The following is a 6099-nucleotide window of genomic DNA, read 5'->3' on the forward strand; positions in this document are numbered from 1 at the left end:
AGTCAAGCTTCCCCAAAAGTGTTCAAGTTCTCTATATTCAAAAAGTTCTTCTTGGCTCACTATGAATGTGTCAAAGGAGGTAGGGAAACCTAAAAGGTTGGTAAAGTCTTGAATATTAAATTGGTACTCCATGTTAAACATTCTGAACTGGATGAAACCTCTGCTTATTCCTTTTCCATGGCTGGGTAGATAGATCAGGGAACTAAGGAATTCTAGTGTTAGTCTCCGGTAAGTGACGAAATATCTACGGATAGGAGAGGTTTCCCACCCTATCTGACTCAGCAAATACAGGACACTTTCTCTTAGTCCAAGGGCAGTCATTGCCCAGTCATCAGCATATAGACTAGGTAGCATCTCTCTCGTGGCTAGTTCCTCAAACTTTTGTTTCTGAGCTTTCCCTCTGAATTTGATACCCATACGATCAATTTGTCCCATCAGGTTAGTGTTAGCTAGAGAAAAGAAAAACAATAGTTTTAGTCAGGATTTGGCCAAATGCCGAAAGAAGAAGAGAAAAGTTTGTAATAGATTAAAATAAATTAAGAAAGAATACTAAATAAAAATTAAAAAGAATAATTAAGGATGAAATGAAAATATAAGTATTTGTGGGTTGTCTCCCACTAAGCGCTTTGTTTAATGTCGCAAGCTCGACATAAAAACTATCAATTATAATCTATAAGTTCTGGAGGCATTTCGTCTAAGTGCAAGACTTGCGAATCTTCATTGTTTTCTGCATAGTGATAATGTTTTAGACGTTGCCCGTTTACGGTAAATGGTTCCATAGATTTGCCTTTAATTTCTACCGCTCCACTGGGAAAAACATTGGTGATTTGGAAAGGACCTGACCATCTAGATCGTAGTTTTCCCGGGAATAACTTTAGCCTAGAGTTAAATAAAAGGACTGTATCGCCTTGTTTGAAGATTTTCCTTGATATGCGCTTGTCATGCCATTGTTTTGTTCTTTCCTTGTAGATTCTGGCATTTTCGTAAGCGTCCCTTCTGAGTTCCTCTAATTCGCTTATATCAAGGATTCTCTTTTCACCGGCGGCTTTATAGTTTAAATTTAGATTTTTAATAGCCCAATAGGCTTTATGTTCTAATTCTACCGGGAGGTGACAGGATTTTCCATAAATGAGTTTAAATGGGGTTGTCCCTTTGGGAGTTTTGTAAGCAGTTCGGTAAGCCCATAAAGCTTCTGGTAATTTCAATGACCAGTCTTTCCTTGAGGTGGCGACTGTTTTTTCTAGTATCTGTTTGATTTCTCTGTTGGACACTTCCACTTGCCCACTAGTTTGAGGGTGGTAAGGTGTCGCTACTCTATGTCTTACGCCATACTTAAACAGTAATTTTTCGAGTACCTTGGATATGAAATGCGATCCACCATCACTGACTACTATTCTTGGGACACCAAACCTTGGAAATATTATATTCTTAAAGAGTTTAGTTACTACTCGTGTGTCGTTTGTTGGAGAAGCTATAGCTTCAATCCATTTTGATACGTAGTCAACCGCCACGAGTATGTATTTGTTACCGAAAGAGGATGGAAAAGGTCCCATGAAGTCTATTCCCCACACGTCAAAAATCTCTACTTCCAAAACGCCCTTTTGTGGCATCTCGTCACGTCTAGATATGTTTCCTGTGCGTTGACATCTGTCACATTTCTTAATAGCTGCATGTACATCCTTCCATATATTTGCCCAATAAAAACCGGCTTGTAGGATTTTAGAGCAGGTCTTGGATGTACTTGCATGTCCACCATAAGGAGCGGAGTGACAATGTTGGATTATATTTTCTACCTCTTCTTCGGGTATACACCGACGGAAAATACCATCGGGGCCTCTTTTAAAAAGTAAGGGGTCATCCCAGTAATAGTGTTTTATGTCATAGAAGAATCGTTTCTTCTGCTGGTAGGATAAAGTAGGTGGAACTATTCCGGCAGTTAAATAATTGACGAGATCAGCATACCACGGTGTAACAGATATAGCTAAGGTGGTTTCTACCTGTTTATCAGCGTTATTTTCTTCCAAAGTAGCTATAAGCTTATCGTACGAGAAATCATCGTTAATTGATGTTCTTTCCGATTCAAGGTTCTCAAGTCTAGAGAGGTGATCTGCTACTATGTTTTCAATTCCTTTCTTGTCTTTGATTTCCAAATCGAACTCTTGTAGCAACAGGATCCACCTTAGGAGTCTGGGTTTAGCATCCTTTTTTGTTAAGAGGTATTTGATAGCAGCGTGGTCAGTGTAGATGATAATTTTGGCTCCGACCAAGTAAGAGCGAAATTTATCTAGCGCAAATACTACTGCTAGAAGTTCTTTCTCGGTTGTGGCGTAATTCATTTGTGCTTCATCCAGAGTTCTACTTGCGTAATATATAACGTGAAGCTTTTTATCCTTTCGTTGTCCTAAAACAGCACCTACAGCGTAATCACTGGCATCACACATTATTTCGAATGGTTCATTCCAATCTGGTGTCTGCATTATGGGCGCGGAGATCAGTGCTTGTTTAAGCGTTTGAAATGCTTCTAAACAGTTATTGTCGAATATGAATTCAGCATCCTTCATCAATAGCCCAGTTAAAGGTTTAGTTATTTTAGAGAAGTCTTTAATGAATCGTCGGTAAAAACCGGCATGTCCTAAGAAGCTTCGTACTTCTCTCACAGTTTTCGGGGGTTGAAGGTTTTCGATCACTTCTATTTTGGCTTTGTCTACCTCAATTCCTCTGTTCGAGATGATGTGTCCTAAAACAATTCCTTCTTGTACCATAAAGTGGCATTTTTCCCAATTAAGTACTAGGTTTACTTTTACACATTGTTCTAGAACTCTTTCTAGGTTTTCAAGGCATTCTTCAAAGCTTTGTCCGCATACGGAAAAGTCATCCATAAATACTTCCATGATGTTTTCGAGAAAATCGGCGAATATTGCCATCATGCATCTTTGGAAGGTTGCAGGAGCATTACACAAGCCAAACGGCATTCGTCTATAAGCGAAGGTACCAAAAGGACATGTGAATGTTGTCTTTTCTTGGTCATCAGGATGAATTGGTATTTGAAAGAAGCCTGAATAACCGTCTAGATAACAGAAATGAGAATGTTTTGCTAATCGTTCTAACATCTGGTCAATGAATGGTAAAGGGAAATGATCTTTTCGGGTTGCTTTGTTTAGTTTCCTATAGTCAATGCACATTCTCCATCCCGATTCGATTCGTTTGGTTATAGTTTCTCCTTTTTCATTTTCAATAACTGTTATACCTCCTTTCTTTGGTACTACGTGTACAGGACTAACCCATTTGCTATCAGATATAGGATATATGATACCTGCCTCTAATAACTTGGTTATTTCCTTCTTCACTACCTCACTCAAAGGATCGGGTTTAGTCTCCTCTGGTGTTCCCTAGAAGTTTTACAGTCTTCTTCTAGCATGATGCAGTGCATACAAATAGAAGGACTTATTCCTTTAAGATCGGTGATGTTGTATCCTAGTGCGGTCGGATATTTTCTTAAGATATGCCGGAGTTTTTCTGTTTCAAGTCTTCCTAGGTCTGCATTAACTATCACTGGTCGTTCAAGTTCTAAGTCTAGGAATTCATATCTCAGATTTTTGGGAAGTGTTTTCAGGTCTAGGGTTGGTTTCTTAAGGCATTGCGTAGGGTCCGGTGTTATTGCTAAACATTGGTTAAGTTTGTCTTCTACAAGATAGTCAGATGATTTGTCTTTTTCTAACTCTGTTTCTTTTATGCATTCATCGATGATATCCATGAAGTAACATGAATCTTCTATTGCAGGTGCTTTCAAAAATTTGGAAAGGATGAACTCAATTTTCTCTTCTCCTACTTCGAAGGTGAGTCGTCCTCGTTTTACGTCTATGATTGCACCGGCAGTTGCTAAGAACGGTCTTCCCAGTATGATGGATGTAACTTCATCTTCTCTAATGTCCATAATTATAAAATCGGTTGGAATGTAGAATTGACCTATGCGCACGGGAACGTTTTCAAGAATTCCTATAGGATATCTAACGGAACGATCTGCTAGTTGCACAGACATTTTAGTTGGTCTTAATTCTCCCATTTCCAGTTTCTTGCATATGGATAAAGGCATAACACTAATACCGGCTCCTAAATCGCATAAGGCTTTGTCAATGACAAATTTTCCTATGTGACAGGGTATAGAGAAACTACCTGGGTCTTTAAGTTTAGGAGGCATATTCTGGATTATAGCGCTACATTCAGCGGTGAGTGTAACGGTTTCGCTATCTTCAAGTTTCCTTTTATTAGAAAGAATTTCTTTCAAGAACTTAGCATATGAGGGCATCTGCGTAATAACTTCTGTAAACGGAATTGTGACGTTTAATTGTTTCAGTAGGTCAACAAATTTTTTAAATTGGCCCGCATCTTTGGTGTTAATAAGCCTTTGAGGGTAAGGGATAGGTGGTTTATAAGGTGGTGGAGGTACATAAGGTTCCTTCTTTTCTATGGTTTCCTTATTACTCTCTTCCTTTTCCTTAGGTTCACTTTCCTCCTCAGTTGACTTTTCAGAGTTTTGGTTTTCTATCCTTGGGTCAGACGGTCCTTCCACTTCCGTTCCACTTCTCAGTATAATTGCATGAGCGTGGCTTCTCGGGTTAGGTTGGGGTTGGCCAGGAAATGTACCAGTTGGGGAAGCAGTAGGCGCTTGTTGTTGAGCTACTTGTGATATTTGCGTTTCTAGCATTTTGTTATGGGTAGCCAGGGCATCTACTTTACTTGCTAGTTGTTTAATTTGTTCGCCAGTGTGTACATTCTGGTTTAAGAAATCTTTATTGGTTTGCTGTTGAGAGGCTATAAAGTTTTCCATCATGATTTCCAAGTTGGATTTCCTAGGGGCGTTATTGTTAGGGGTATATAGGATCGACTTTTGATATCCCGGAGGTATAGCTGGGGCTTGATTTGGAGATTGTCTAGGTGCGTATAAAGCGTTATTACTCTTATATGAAAAATTTGGATGATTATTCCAGTTTGAGTTATAGGTATGCGAGTAGGGGCTTCCTTGAGCATAGTTCACTTGCTCCGCTTGGATTCCTGTTAGGAGTTGACAATCTGCAGGAGTGTGACCTTGGATTCCACAGACTTCGCAATTCTGAGTTATGGCTACCACGGTGGCTGGAGGTGATACATTTAAACTTTCAATTTTTTGGACCAGAGCATCCACTTTTGCATTAACATGATCAAGGTTACTTATCTCGTACATGCCAGTTTTCGTTTGAGGTTTTTCTACCACTGTTCGTTCGCTTCCCCACTGATAGTGGTTTTGGGCCATGCTTTCGATAAGTTGGTAAGCATCAGCATAAGGTTTGTTCATTAGTGCACCACCTGCGGCAGCGTCTATTGTTAACCTCGTGTTGTACAAGAGACCATTATAGAAGGTATGAATTACTAACCAGTCCTCTAGACCATGGTGTGGACAAAGTCTCATCATGTCTTTGTATCTTTCCCATGCTTCGAAAAGAGACTCGTTATCTTTCTGTTTAAATCCATTTATCTGGGCTCTCAACATAGCTGTTTTGCACGGCGGAAAATATCGGGCAAGAAAGACTTTCTTCAACTCGTTCCATGTGGTGACTGAGTTGGAAGGAAGAGACTGGAGCCATCTTCTAGCGCTATCTCTTAACGAGAAAGGAAAAAGACGAAGTCGAATTGCCTCTTAAGTGACACCATTAGCTTTAACAGTATCAGCGTATTGAACAAATACGGATAAATGAAGGTTTGGATCCTCGGTAGGATTTCCAGAGAATTGGTTCTGTTGCACTGCCTGCAACAGTGAAGGTTTAAGTTCAAAGTTGTTTGCTTCGATTGCGGGTGGAGCAATACTCGAATGCGGCTCATCTTGCGATGGAGCGGCGTAATCTCGAAGAGCACGAGCTGGTTCTGCCATCTCGGGTATCGAAGGGAAAAGATTTTTGAGATCAGGAATTTCGTTAGGTGGGAGATTGTTTGCAGCATGATATTCCCGAATTCGTCGTAAGACTCGGAGATATAGTTCGATATCGTTGATTCGTAAGTAGTACGGCTCGCCTTGTGAGCGAGTATGTGGCATACAAATCAACGATAGAAAGAAAAGAAAAAGAA

The 6099-nt window shown here is 39.9% G+C and overlaps 1 non-coding gene across 1 annotated transcript; it reads left to right on the forward strand.

Moving 5' to 3' along the window:
- The first annotated feature begins 5420 nt into the window (after positions 1-5420).
- Positions 5421-5527, forward strand: LOC127133456 (small nucleolar RNA R71). The gene has a single exon (XR_007807428.1). It is a non-coding gene; the product is annotated as a small nucleolar RNA R71 (small nucleolar RNA).
- Positions 5528-6099: the final 572 nt, after the last annotated feature.

Source organism: Lathyrus oleraceus, chromosome 3, assembly GCF_024323335.1.
Source record: "Lathyrus oleraceus cultivar Zhongwan6 chromosome 3, CAAS_Psat_ZW6_1.0, whole genome shotgun sequence".
In the NCBI taxonomy this organism is placed as follows: domain Eukaryota; kingdom Viridiplantae; phylum Streptophyta; class Magnoliopsida; order Fabales; family Fabaceae; genus Lathyrus; species Lathyrus oleraceus.